Genomic DNA, 15,828 nt, shown 5'->3' on the forward strand with positions numbered 1-15,828 from the left:
CGTTTGCGCGCTCATCCAACCAAGCAACCACTTGCACTCTCACAAAACACTTTGAACAATATCATAAAACTGAGTGTGGAAATAAAAATCGCGCTGGAAATTAACCAGGAATTTATTGTGAAGGTTGAAAAAAGAAGGAGAAGAAAAAAAAGCCGCAACAGAAGCACCAACAAAATCGAAAAGACCGCCAACCGAGTGGCAATAAGTTGAAATATTTGCCACTTAAACTGTAAATCATGTCTCTTTCTCTGCTTTTCGCTCCTGCCGCTGCCGGCAATTGTATGTGCGCGCACCACACAGTTCGGCCCGTTGTGTTTTGTGTGTTATGTGTGTTATGTGTATGTATTCTCACACTCTAATTCTTATTTTATTGCTTCCCTTTTTTATGGCACACAGGGCCATATCAAAGACCATTCATAACCTTGTCTCGACTTAAAAAGAAACTGGCTGCAACTTCTGATCTGTATATTAATGTGCAATAAAATTACTCATAAATATTAGGGAAAAAAGTACACAGAATTACCGTAGCCAAAGCTAAGAAGAAGAAGAAGAAAAAAATACGCGCAAGAATTATGGGAAAAGAAGTGGAAGCGCTCGATTGAGCTTCAGTCAAGCAGTAACTTGACGTTTGTACGTGCAATAATGTTGTTGTACACTTTTTGCACGCTTTCAGTCCCTCACATTATTGTTTTTTTTGCGTTGTGTCTGTCGTTCAAAGAAATTGTAATATTTTTTTCGGTATGTGTTGTTGCTGTAAATTTGAGTGGCAAATTGCCTGTTTTTCCCTCTCTCGGCATGTAGTTAAGGAATTTATGGCTTTTCTTTCCCATTTTTTTCTCCATCTTATATTCGTTATCAGCGATTGAGACAATAAAAGAAGCGCGTAATTAACCAATTAAATGCAAAAGTGGCACAAAAAATCGTGCCATACAAAAATTCAACCGAACAACGGCAAGCTTGACTATAAAGCTCCTTCATTCTCTCGGCGAAAACAACCCCTTCAAGTGGAACGCAAATATTTATTTTATCAGCAGAAAAACCATAACCATAATCATGAAAATAATTGGCGATCTTTTGCCGCCTTTTTTCACTCTCTTTCCAGCGGTTGTCATGGGAATGCTAAAAATTACCCTATAAAAAACAGTTTTTTTCCACCAAAATTCTTGAGAGTACTAAAATTTCTGCACCTCTTTTAAATATCTGAGATAATTATCAAGGAATGATGCGTTTTCGCTGCGGACAAAAAATGAAAAAAATGGCCCAAAACAATTGAACAAGCACGAAATTGAGCACAAAATTTGGTTTTTATTACTGAAAAATTTACCTTTATCGTCTTCTTTTTAAATGGTCGTAAGTCTAGTCTAGCCTTTTTAAGTGGAGTACTGCTGCTATTATTGATGCTCCTGCAATTAAAATAAGAGAATATAATAGATCATTCTGGGCGATTGTAACATTATAATTAGCTTTTGTTTGTGCAATCGGGCGAGGGAAAAAATGAATGGGTCATCAGATATAACCAATTAAAATGTCTTATTAACATATGAAAATGGGTTGTAAACAAAAGGGTTCATCGCTCTTTGAAGAATGTTTTCATATTATTGATGGTTACATAACTAGAGAATGGTTTTTCAAACAGCCAGAAAGAACAAACAGCTGAATTTCAATCGTGTAAATAATTATTCTGATTCATTTTTTGATGGAAATGCATTTGATGCCAGAATGTTAATTTAAAATTGCATTGTGCACCGAACAATGCCACAACTTCACCAGGTCTTCTGGTAAAGTGAATTCCATTTTATTTTTCAATTGCAGATGTGTCTGCCATTCCAAATGCAGGTAGCTACCAATAGTAAATTTAGTTGGAAATTCCAACTTGGAATACGCTGCGAAATATTCCACAAACTCAATCCAATAGCAAAATTCTTTGAAATGAAAACCAAAATATAATTTCAGTCAACATACTACATATAGAGTTTCGAAAACATGGAGACTTTTCGGAATTTCAATCAACCAAAAACTGAATTATTTCAAAGGCAAAATTATTACGCAAATTTCCACGTAGAAATTGTATGTATTTGACTGTAAAACCAAATATATATGTTCTAATTGCGTATACGCAAACCCAAAATCTATAGATTGAGTGAAATCGTTACGTGGTAAATCTCGATATATTACAATGGAAATCACTTGAAAAAGCTTAGAATTAGGAGATATTAATATTACAAGCAACCAAGATGATGAAAAACCATTTACTGTCTATTTTCGATTGTTGCTCACGTTTCAAATTCCAATGAAGTGTTATCGTGAAATGATGCTGAAGAAATACATACCCACAAACAAATCGAAGTTATCTTTGAAACTTCAAGTTAAATCCAACTTGAGCGCAACGCACCAGACTCGCGTCTATGTGTACCAAAGAGTCGTACACATGCGTTGCGACCAACTACATCGACGGACAAGTGGAGCGCATGTGTACGACTCTTCGGAACACACAAACGCGAGTCTGGTGCGCTGCGCTCAAGTTGAATTTAACTTGAAATTTCAAAGATAACTTCGATTTGTTTGTGAGTACTAATACGACGCAGTATGTATTTCACTTCCGTCCACGTGTGCACGTGCAAATGTGTGGTCGATGGATTTTGAAATTCGATATTGTTTTGAAATGAGATACTAAGCAGGCTATAATTTATGTTGGTAGCACACAATCTGTTTGCTTGATGAATTGATTCGATAGCAATTAAACAGGGTGTATTAATGCCATGGGTGTTGAATGTCATTCAATGCCACTAAGCTGTAGACATCTCATTTCGGCTATACGGCAAACAACAGAACTAACGCTGAACATGAAAATGACATGTTCAATTGTGTTTGTTTCGTTAGTTTCAACTGTGCCGCTACGAGAGGTCACTTTTGTCGTTTCTTGTTGATATTTTACATGTAAAATCAATGGTATTAGACGAGGATGATTAATGCTATATAAATATCAGACCGAAAAACCAATGACCTGTGAAATTTCATCAAATGCAGTTCAACAAATCGGAACATGCATTTGTAACATATTTTTTCCCCTCTCGCAATTTACACAAGCTTGAATTTATGATTAATCATTTAAAATTGGTTTCTCAACATATTTCATATATGGCAAACGTAGTGAATAATTAAATACTAATCCGAATATTTGATGAAAGCACACACATACACGCATTTTTTTGCGGCAGAAATGGTTGCTGTGAATTGTCGATATGTCAGTGATGCGGTTTTTTCTATCCGGTTTTTAGAGAAAAAATGTGGCTCACACAATAATTGAGTTGAAATTATTTTAAAATCAGTTAATTGAATTTACCATGCGGTTAGACCAATTAAAACGAATGACATTCCAGTTGCACGCAATTTGATGAACCTCATTCGATAACTCAATTTGTAAGCGAGTTTTTTTTTATTTTAGACTTTTTCCATGAAATCAGTTGAATATAGGATGTATGAGAGAGATTTTTTTTGAAAAAATAAATTTCCCTGTAAGCCATTTGCCATTACATTATCAGAGGTATTCAAAATTTGTTGTAAGCTTGAATGACAAGGCTAGTTGGCTAGGCTTATTCCTCAAGTGATTGATTTTTCGCTTGAAAATCATCATTTAGTAGGCATCTTGTGGTAATAGTATGCAGTCAATGTATTTAAGTGTAACATCATTGTAACTGTTTTTGAGTGTTGATGGGGAATCTCATTTCCAGGTATTCTTGAGAAAATAAGATTTTTATACCAATAGCGGTGTTGTTATTTGTTGCCAATGGCAATGAAGAATTACTTGTTAATGTTCACAAGTGCCACTTGAAAACCAATGCATTCTTTTTTGCCAAGTATTCAATGCACTTACTTTCACAACGGTGCAACTCACCTCAAACTCGGAAAACTTATTACATAATTGCTTGGGTCTAATCTCCACTTGCAATTTATTACTGCCGATCTCTTCTCTTTCCACTTTGAGTCATTATTATGGAACATTGTTTGTAATTGCCGCTTGTTTGCTCGTTGATGCTCCGATTTTTCATTTTGCAAACATCAATTTCAAATGCGAAGATGGAAATCCATAACTTTTCCATTTCATGTTTTTGTGAAATCAATCGAATCCATCGGAAGAGTAACAGACCTAACGAAAATTATTCACATTCAAATAGCTCATTCATCGATAATATTTTGGCAATGATTTCTGGATGCATTATCTCCATCCTGTCGACATACAGATGATTGGTTTAATTTATCTGCCCCTTGAATAATTGCATTATTTGCTCTAATTACATTAGTGGCTGGAACATGTCGAGAAACCAAATGTAGCATTTCACAAATATGGTTGTGCAACTGAGGAATCATGTACGGTGTTTTTGAATTTCCGTGCGAAAACGAACGGACCAGAAATTCATTTGCCTCAAGTGTTCGGAAATGCGTGTGCAATTTTTCAATTAAATTATCATCATATTTTCTGTAATTGAAATGCTCATCAAAATCCTGTTTCCACTTCAGCAATTTTCGTGATCAGGGAGAAAATGAGTAGAAAATTACCTGTTTCTGCATCAACATAAACAAACAAGCAAAAAAAACACGGGTATTTGATGTCATTGAACCGGAAAAGTTCTTGGCTGCGGTAATTCATAAAAAAATTGTTTGTGGCGCATTTTGCTGCGAGCCATATGCAGAACATTTGATTAATAATAATAATCGAGCTTACATGCGATGGACTTGAAAATGCAATGTGTTATGAAATGCAGCGAACATTTTCTCTGTTGATTTCTTTCCCTCATTTCGCTATGTTTCGATGGAATTTCAAAATATTTACTTGAATGATCTCAAAATTGTTGAAATTCATTTCTTTTTCATTTTTGCTTTGTGCGCTTCACCGCAATTTTTTTCCCACCCATTCGGAAATAAGTTGTAGTATTTTTCTTTTGTTGAATGCAACTTTCGTATGGATGACGTGCTTGGATTTGAGTAGAAAAATGCGCAACTATCTACTATACGCTCGTATGAAATGTTGTCAGCACGACTTTAACCGTACTTGAAGTGATGTTGGCTTGAAAAATGCATGACATAGCATAAAATGTCACATTTTTCTTGCTGTTGCTCGAAGATGTTAAGCATTTCAATGTTTTCTACCCCCGCATAGATACAGAACGGAAAAAATATGAGTACATGCGAAACATAATAGTTTGAAATATGCATAACATGAGTTGGTTTTTCGTATTCAAGATCTCACCCTTTTTTGAAATTTTAGTGCTTGTTTTTGGTTCAGACAGGTGCAGTTTGCCATCGTTTTCGCGATGAAGATGAACAAATTATACGGAGCAACTTTACAAATACCTCAAGATTATATTCACTAAACGTATGTGGAAAAATGTTAGCGTTGCACGGGCGAACGAGAGTAGAAGACAAGTGGTTAGAGAAGTAGTAAGAGTGTGTGAAAGAGAAGCAGAGAGGCGTGGGAGAGAGGGGAAGAGAGAGAAAGAGCGTCTGGTTGACTTTCACATGTGTGCACCGCTGTACGCAACGGTATAAGCCAAAGATGAATCGCATTAAGATAACAATTTAATAGTGAAATGTGCACATAAAAACCTCACCTATTCAGCTTCGAGCTTGACACAAATAACGGCAAGAAATGACTTTTGCGGTGTTTTTCGAGTGAAAGACATTCGAAACCATTTTTTTTTGTATTCATTTCACTCCGTCTTCCTTGTCTCTCTCCGTGTGTGTTGCTCTCCTCTCATTCGTTGATTCTGACAATAAGAACTAAATTTCCATTTGAATCCAAAGGAATCCGGTTATTTATGTGCGATACGTGAACTTGAATGATGTGTTGTTTTGCTTTGGAATCCCACATACACATACACACACACACACACACACACGGTGACGGAGAGGATCAATGCGAAAAACAAAGATGGTTTTAGAAATAATAAATGCTCTCTGCTTCGAATTGGGCGAAATGTGGAACACATTTGATGTGCCAAGAGGCAAGGACACGACGAACTTACACAAAACGTTGTAGCTAAAACGCATAAATGACGATTAAATCGCAACCACTTCGGAGTCACAAACAATGCGTAGAAATTACACGACGCATTCGAAATTAAATTTGAAGAACGGTAGTAGAGGTGCTTAAGCTCAGTGTGTCGAAGTAGATGGCAAAAGTCGTCATATTAATCGCTGTAAATGCGCACTCAATTCATGTGACAGACGTCATGCCAAGTTGGCATTGCCAACCCCTGTGTTGTTGCCAAATAGAAGCACGTTCGTTCAATGAACTAGGCGTATGTTTGTGGCATTTAATTATCGATTGAAACGTGGAAGTCATCACGAGATCTACATAAATTACACCCGTTCGTTTACGTTCGTTGGCTGTGCGCAGGCAGGGATTTGTTTTGATTCAGAATTTGAAACGGGAAATTTACTCTGAAAATTGATATACGATCGGAAACCGAATTACGCAGCTCATATCAAATGTGCACATCAAATCGAAAACATATTTTCCAGAGCGAAAAAAAATGAACAAGCGAAAACTCGTGCCAAAGAAACTCTTCTGACTTCTTAAGTTGCTCAATCAATGTTACAAAATTAGCGAGAGTCGAAGAAAAACATTGGCCACAAAACAAAAAATTACTTGATAATAACGATTTCTAATGAAAACGCGCATTTAATGAATTTTCCATTCAAAGTTTTTCGACAAAAAACTTTATCAATTTATTTTCAAACAAAACCGAAGCAAGACCGAAAAAAAGCAACAATCAGAGAGTGTGTTGCATGATCCTTGCCAAAATGTGTATCACTTTCATTGGTATGGCAACAGAGAATTTTCGCTTGAAAACTAACCGAACAGCATGCTTTCACAGTCAGTCGCGTCCGATCAAATTGATTATTTGTTGATAAGTGTAAAACTCATTTCAATGGCAACTGAAATGGATAGGGTTTCCAAATTTCCCTATGCATTTTCGTCTCGATTTCGTTTTTTTCGCAGAAAAAATATATTCAAAACATAAAACAGCATTGGCAGCAACATAAGTAGACGAATATTCCTTTTAACAACACAGAAAATTGCAAGTTTTGTGCTGTGAAACCGAAAACTTTTCAGTCGGAATCGGTTGGGATTTCCACTGAAATGATGCTCTTTTTTGCCAACCATTTTCTTTGCTCGTTCACGCGATTCAAACCATTGACCAAATGGAATAAATACTTGAGCCAAAAAGTCCACCGTTCAAAATGCCACATTCCATGCAATCATACAGTCAAAAGTGTATGCGCGCTTATCAAAAGTCACATTCATGAATGAGTTCTTGTTGCTCGTTCTATTTTTACCCTTGAGCAAGTCCACCACCGTTTCATACTGACTCACTGAGCTCAAGCCTAGCTTGAGCACACACACACACCGCTCGTGTCTGAGTTCTGTTCTGTTCCATTCGCTTTTCATTCGGCATCCTTTATACTTTTCATTTCTTTGGCTTTTGTGACAGTTACTTTAGCGATGTTTCTGTGTATGTGTGTCTGTTTGCGTTGGTGTGTTTGTGTGCTGGGGTGCGACTCTTGTGAAAGGAAACGAATGACATTCAAAACTAAATTGTTCAAGTTCTTTTCACTTAAGTTATGCGAACTTTTGTATGCATACCAAACGGAATTTGTTTGACGTTAAATAGTGTTGACATGCCACATACCACCCCCACTGCCTCTCCCCCATTCCATATCCATGAAATTGAGTAACCAAAACTAAAATTGTAAAATTAGAACTATTAATTCTAAGCGAAAATCAACAATGGAAACAAATGAAACCTATCAATTCGACACATGTTGAAAACTTTGGCCAATTTTGCCAACTTCATGCACAGGCACCATTTCGATCAAGTGAACCGAAGTGAGAAAGCGAGTATGTATGTGTGTGTGTGTGTGTGTGTATGGGGCGTGGTATAGCTTGCAAATGCCTTTCAGTTCAATTTCTGAATTGCACAAATATGCAACAACCCGAAAAATATGACAAGTTAATTTGTGCAAGAAGAAAAAGACAGAAAAAACGATCCATTTTTCGTTCTTTGTTCGAATCTTTTGCGATTCTTCATTGCCATGCTGGTGATGGTGCTGCTATGTGTGCAGTGCATCAACAGAGTGAGACACACAGAAGCTAGAATGGTGAACAAGGGCGAAAGAGACTTGGAAAGCGAATAAGAAGAAGAAGAGGTAACGACAACAAAAATGCGGCATGTAACAACTGAATATGAATTCATTCAACCTGACTCATGCAATTACACAAAGAGAAATGGTCAAAGTTTCGTTGGGTCTTTAGAACGGTCTTTTTTTGTTGTTGTTATCGTCGGGGTGATGAGTGATGACTACAATGGGGGCGTTTTCACGTCTGAATTCATTCAGTCGTTGTTCGTTAGAGTATAAATTTTTAAAAAATATTCATTCTGGGGCGGGTGTGTGGAAAAAGAGTGTGCCTGGGCAAAATGTAACAGAGAAGCGAGAGAAAAAAGCTAGAAAAGAATAAACGGATCATTCGTTTGAATAGAAATCCAATGAAAGACGAAAAAGTTTCATTCAGTATATTTGGAGTAGCGTTCGGGAAAAAAGTGTCATGCCAAAGCAAATAGTACACACAAAACTGGCCCATGTTGAAATGAGAATGAGCAGATTAACAGAAAAAAAAATGCAAACTGCTCGGCTGCATTTCACGTGCATATAAAAGAAGAAAATTTGTGTGCAAATGGGCGACGACGAGGGAAACAGTATACGTTGATTCAAGCATTGGGTCGTTGTCGGTTGCATAAATTCATTTTTTTTGCCTGTCAATATGTAAGCTTGAAATTGTAGCATGAATTCATGTTCAACATTTGTTGCATTTATAAAAAAAATGCTACCAGAAATGAGAAAATGCGGAACAGCAGAGGAAAAAAAACTCCCCAGTCTTATATCTCTCTGGCCTTTTGTAACTAAATCGAGTTTTTGCATTGAGCCAGCAGGAAAAAATGATGACTCGTACACACAAAAAACTTCATGGAACGAATGAGAGAGATAGATATATATATATATATATATATATATATAGAGAGAGAGAGAGAGAGAGAGGTTCATGGACGAATGCAACAACGAAAACAAAGCTTCCAATATCTGGTGTGTTCAGTGTTCGTGGACTCATTTCATTTCAGTTCAAGCCGACACTTAATAACGAACTTTTCATCTTCTTTTTTTCCACGTTGTTAGCTGCCGCTGCTGCTGTTGTCGTTTATGTTGTTGCCTAACATACTGCGCAAATTCGCCTCGGTTTAGTCATTTTTCCGCCATCTCTCAGTGGTCAGATAGTTTGTAATTAATCGAGAACAATCTCATTCGTGATTTCATCGGATATTCGCCGCGTTTTCTCTCTATCGCTCTCTCTCTCTCTCTCTCTCTGCACAACCATCATTTTACTCGGTTCTCAGTCTCGAGGTCCTTTTATTTACGAATGCTTGCACAATAAACTTGGCGTAAACAGTTTTTGAGTGACTTTGGCGCTCTCTCAAAATCTAAATTACATTCTCGACGACCACGGATCTCGACGAGGTGAATAAGCGCGGGTACGAAAAAATGTGAGCAATCGCTCTCGAATGGCCGTCAACATTCGTTTTTTTCTTTTTTCAGCCACACGAAATTAAAAACGTTTCATTTTTCGGTCGCTTTGAACAAACGTTCATAGTGTTTCATTTTTTTCGCGCGCGTTCTCTTTCTCCTGGCCATTCATTTTTGATCGAGTTTCAAAATATGGCTTTCATATGAGATAATATGATGATTCCCATAAATATCGGTCAAAATGACTTTTTGCGCCAATGTATTATTGCCATGTCCATTTATTACTCTAACACAAGCAGCCAGTGTGTTTCATAAACCATTTTTATGATGAACTCGTTATTCGGGCAAAAATAGTTTCGATCCTAATCATGCAACATAGTGAAATGGCAATTTTTTTTCCTGCCTCTCTATCCGGCTCTCCGAACGAATGATGGCAACAACGTTTGCGAATGAGAAAAAACGAACTTAAAAAAATGGTTTAATTAGTCGAATTGAATTAAAAACTTTTGATGGTGGTTCAATACTAGAGTTTTTGGCAGCTAGTTAATTGGGTTCGAAATCGAATTTAAGCTGATTTTGGCAAAGCAAACATACATAGTGAGTTTTGTTGCTATGTATGTGTGTGAGTGTGTGGCTTTTTGTTTACTTTCCATGCAAATTTTTGCCAGAGATAGAGAGAATCACAGCAAGAGAAAGAGATGGCGAAAGAGAATAGCGATGGAAATATACAAGAATCCGTTATTTGGCGCCAAAAATGTGCTATAAATGTCAAAGCAAAGCCTTTAAATGGTTTATGGTAATTAATTCTTACTTTGCCAGAATCGCATTTCAAATTTGTATTCCAATTCACAATGGAATGCTCGGAAATATCCACATTTAAAATATCTATCGTTCGTCGCATCAATCAATTTGAATTCACAAAAAGGTTGTGTTTGTCGTTGTTATTTGTGTGAGCGCGTTGTATACTGAACAATAAACTATTTTAATTCCATTTTGATATAATAACATTGTCGCTTTTAAAAACATTGTAAATTGATTGAATATTCACCAACCTATGCTTTTGGCCGGCGCAAGATAGCGGTGGCGCCTAAATAAGATGTATTAGCAATTTGCGACATTTTTAAGAACTATCAATACTTTTTGTTGTTGTCACGAATTTTGCAACAATAAGAAGTATTGATAGTTCCCAAAGTTGCCGCAGATTCTATTCAGGCGCCACCGCTATTCACTGTCACGTCAAATAGATTGGTTCTTATGGCAGAGAAGCACACGTTGATATTCACAAAAATTGAACATTGAGTGGAAAGGGTAGTGTGTAAGCGCATTCGGTTTTGCTCCTCTCTCCACCAAATATTCCTTTGCGTTTTTTCAACTGTGCAATCAATTTTCTCGCAAATGTTTGAATAACTTTGAAAAGCGTAATAATTTTCATGTGAATTGACAGATTTAAAAATATAATGTGAGTGAATCTATAAAATGCGAGCAAAATTGCACGAGCTAGAGCGTATTTCGTCTGTTTCTGCACACGTAATAGCTTTATAGTTCGAAAGTACATCTCAGGTGAACCATTACCCTCTCTCTCTCTCTCTCTCTCTCTCTCTCTCTCTCTCTCTCTCTCTCTGTATGTGTAGGATTTGGTGTTGATTGAATTGAAAGTTTGGCTGTGAAATCGAAGTGCTGATTTACATCTGTGAGCGTCGAACAATGATGAAACCGACACAAAAGCTATTAGTAGCACATTAAATCGATAATAAAACCTAATCTCTTTTAACGCTGATGCTATTTACTGCAAAAGCGTTTGAATTCCGAACAATGCGTCGGAAACTTTTGCATGTCGGTGGTTTTAGATAGAGAGAAAAAAATGTACGGAGCTACGAGAATGTTGAGAGTTTCGAACAATGAGGAAAAATCTCTCAATAAAATAATGTAAATGCACTTTACATGGAATCTATATTTTTGAACTTCAACAGCCGCTTGCAACATAAATATTACCGTTTATTTTGCCTCTGTAATCATTGCATATCGTTATCGTTTTCCAAACAACATTCAGCATTGTCATTATGTGTGCTGTTCATTTTCCACATTTTCCACTCGTTGTTCGGGGTGCATGTCGTGATAACGTAATTGTTTATATTTTGTCGACTGTGTGCCATGTTGGAAGCATAAACAAACAAATAATTAAAGTAAATATGTTTTTGCGCTTATGTGTAACGGTACTGAGTGTGTGTGAGTGTGGAATGTATTGTGTTGAATGTGCGACAAAGATTGTGTGTGTATGTGTTGCTGTTGTGATGCTTGAGAGCCGGTTTTTGCCTGACGCTGGCGACTATTTGCAACACACAAAAAACGGATTTTATCGGATTAATTCGAGTCGTGCATTTAGAATTCAATTTGCGGTTGCCAGCATCGTTCTATGTATGTGTGTGTGTCTATGATGCCGAGAACCGATGCGGATGCCCGGTGATCGAGTCGAGGATGGGAGAGTCAGAGAGCAAATGAAAAAGGAATAAAACGATGTTTTTTCTTTCCAGTTATTTATGTGTTAAACATGGTAAAACACGTATAGTTTTCAGTAAAATGTTTGCAAAGGTGAGATAGAAAGAGGGGAACACACCCACCCACCCAAATGTGTTTGGTTTTCATTTCTACACGCAAATTGTATAGATATATATGCAAAAAAAACACATATGCTCATGTCCAACACACCCATTTAATGTAGTATCAACACCATTGTTGCAAACTACATGACCGAACTGCTTAACCGGACAACAAAAACCCGATTTTATGAGCACCTAAACACCCATACAATATTCTCATCGTATTGCTACCTAAATGCATTCGAAAACATACTTCGATCTTCGACCGATTTTCTTTGGTCTGGTTTCTTTTGTTTTCTTCACTTAAATTGATACGATCTGTTTGAATAATTATCATACAAAATGGTTAGACAATCTAAGCTCTTTCACCAGTGTGTCTGTCGTACGCTCGAAAGAACCAACGAACGAATGGACGTAACACACTGACCAAATATGGGACTTAAGTAACAAGCAGATTGCATAAACCTGTTGGTTTTTAAATCTCTTTTTGCTCGTATCGTCATTGCAAGCACATTCCGAAAAAGGAAGAAAAGAACAAAGCTAATGTGCTGATGATGTATTAGACATAAAATGAATCTCAACATTTGCCAACTTCACTTTGGCTTTAATTTAACAACAAACTCTTCACCTGATGAACCGTACACATAAAAATCGTACGTATCGCACGTAAGCTCTCTCGGCTAGTCTGCTGCTGCTGCTCGGAGCGACCATCTAAACGTATATGCTGTGCATAGCATTTTGGGTTTTTGAACGTAGTGCACCAAAAAGTCCATTTTCCATTCGACTCAACAACGATGTTCATGTAAAATGTATTGAATTAGAGGTGATATCAGCTTTGCACCGCATTTCTTTGGACGATGACGGCATTTTCATACTTACAACTATTTCAATATATCAAACATGTCAAGAAATTACACGACAAAATTCCGACAGCCATTCACCAAAAACTAAGAACAATATCGCAAATCATCTTTTGATGGGAGCAAGTTCTAGGCGAGCATCGCTGTGGGGCTTTGATTTTTTTTTCAGGTGTCAAATAGAAACTTCTGGTGAATAATTGAGTTTGACTTGATATTTGAATAATGTCTACCAAATGGTAAAATTTGTTGGTTCATGTTGTGTCAGGTACATTGTGTTTAGGTAGAAAGCTAATTTGATTGGGCATTTGTCGATGGACGAGTTTTTGTTGTTGGCATTCGCTAGCTTAAAAGATATGAATGATCAACTTCTGTGTTCGAAAATAGGGCATTTTAGTGAAGCCGTTGCGGTTTTGAAACCACAGTTATTAGCAACTTTCCAAACATACTCATAATCTAAATAATCATTATTTTACATAAAATGCGAATTCAACTTCACTTTTTGCTCATATCCTCTCCTTCCATCGATTCCATCAACGAACAAAAACCAGGAAAGAGAGAGAGAGAGAGAGAGAGAGAGAGAGAAAAAACGCCAGACGATGGGAATTTGTTTGTATCATACAAATTGTATGCAAAATAACCCAACAACACCACATTTATCTCTACAATATTTGAATTCACTATAAGCTCTGCCATGAATTCTAAGCCTCGATTCAAAATTCAAGGGGAATTTTGCATGAAACTTTAATACACAAGCATCATCATCATACCGACAACAACATCAAAAAACATTTCTCAGAAACTTTCCATTCACACACACACACAGTAGGAGAAAGAGAGAAAGCATTTAAAAAACAGAACCAATGTGAGAAAATTCATAAATATTTAGTTTTGGTGTATGAAATTGCCATACAAAACAACGAACATATGCATATAAACTTGTTTACAAAGTCTTATTATGCACAACCAGGAAATTTATAAACAATTTATTAAGATTTTGCATGCATTTGGAAGCAGAGCTCTCTCTCTCTCTCTCACTCTATCTTTTGATGAATCGACTGGGCTCCTCTTGCCGCATATACAAACTTCGAGATTTTCAATCTGAATGAAGCTTGAAATCATTCAAGTGTAAATTGCACCACACAGAGAGTGAGAGTGAGAGAGAGAAAGAGAGAAAATTCAGAGCAGCATTCCGCTTTTATCTCGACAGGATTCAATAAACCATATCGTCAGTGCTCATTCCGACCCTTGAGATAAATGTGTTTTTTTCTACATTGTTCACTTTCCTTGCATTTCCATTTCTAAACAAGGCAAAAAATGGTGAAATAATGAGCTCGTTGTGTGAGAATTTTTCAAATAAAATTCACTCTCGTTTTTTCACACACACACATTTCCAATTAAAACCATCTGCTTGAAATGCTCCATATTGGCAGTGAGTTTGAATTTTTTTCCTTTCAAATATATGATGGGTATTGTATAGCCCATTTAGCAAGAATTGTAAACAATTTAATATCATCAAATTTCGGAAAATGTAAAGTATTTTCCAACTTGTATACATTTCCAAATAATTGTTGCACGATTTACACTTGATTCACACACACGTAGTGTGGTGCTACACGCACCGATTTGAATTCGGTATTTTTGGCTATGCAAACGTAAACATGAGCAACAGAATGAGCCCATGCTCGAACCGATGCGGGCGATTGAATGAGAAAAATAGTAAACAATTCCAACAACGCCCATGAATAATGCGTTAAATGAAGGTGATGGATTGCGGAATTCATGTGAAAGTGTACGCTTTCACCGACCGAACATTGTTTATTTGTAACGCCGCTGCCGTCATCGTCGTCGTCATCGTCGCCGTCATTCTCATCAAAATCTGGCACACTGGGAAATGGCTTTCGCAAACACTCCCAGCGTTCATCGTGCTACAGAGCACTAGAAATTGGTCTGTACAGCTGGCATCGTTCCGAAACAGATTCAATTCACTTCTTTGGCGAGCATCAATTTTTGAAGTTAAGCTGAGATGTGGTGCGCTATTTTCAGTCAGAAATTTACAGTTAAATTTAACGGATTTCATTTGTAGCAGATGTTCAGCAGATTTAATCCCATATGGAATGGCCCCAAAAAAGAACTTCCGACGATGGAGAGAAAATGCTCTTGTTATAACGCCAAAAAAAAACACGCTTAACTTCTTGCAATGCTTAATGCACAGGCACACACAAAATGATCAATTTCGACGGTTGTTCATCAGAAGAAGAAAAAGAGGGAAAAAACGCACATTGTTTACATGCGAGTTTGATCGAATACTCTCTTTGTTACGGATTTTCGCCGACGCATTCCATTTGTTCCGCATCGCATCGATTTATCAGTTTTGGATCTTCATTTTCGTTTGACTTATAGCACCATTTTCGATGCTAAATTGGCGAAAACTCGTTAACAGTTAACTTGTTTAGACACGCCAAACTTGCAAGAGTCTTATCACTCGGGTCGCGATGAATTGGGTTGTGTTGTGCATACACGCACACACACGTTCACATTTCACCTCGGCGAATATCTTCCGCACTTCGTTTGGCATGTGAACAATCGATTTCGATTCCGAGTCTGACATGAGCGTGACTCAGCTTTACACGGAAGTTCCGTACACTTTCTTTAACTTGACAAGTGAAAGGCATGTGGAATTCAGCCGCATTACATACGCTTCGGAGTCCCGTTGTCTATGGGGTTGGAAAGATGAGCGGGCGAGCGAGAGAGAGAGAGAGAGAGAGAGAGAGAGAGAGAGAGAGAGAGAGAGA

At 37.2% G+C, this 15,828-nt stretch overlaps 1 protein-coding gene across 3 annotated transcripts in view; it reads right to left on the reverse strand.

Moving 5' to 3' along the window:
* LOC129569512 (protein artichoke-like) overlaps nt 1-15,828 on the reverse strand; it is a 144,237-nt gene that overhangs the window by 66,219 nt on the left and 62,190 nt on the right. For all 3 annotated transcript variants that reach the window (XM_055448363.1, XM_055448366.1, XM_055448365.1), the window contains one exon: nt 1,325-1,403. The gene's annotated coding sequence lies outside the window, so the exon portion shown is untranslated. The remainder of the gene's footprint in view (nt 1-1,324; nt 1,404-15,828) is intronic.

Source organism: Sitodiplosis mosellana, unplaced genomic scaffold (genome assembly GCF_009176505.1).
Source record: "Sitodiplosis mosellana isolate CC-2019 unplaced genomic scaffold, AAFC_SMos_1.0 Smas_scaffold_38, whole genome shotgun sequence".
In the NCBI taxonomy this organism is placed as follows: domain Eukaryota; kingdom Metazoa; phylum Arthropoda; class Insecta; order Diptera; family Cecidomyiidae; genus Sitodiplosis; species Sitodiplosis mosellana.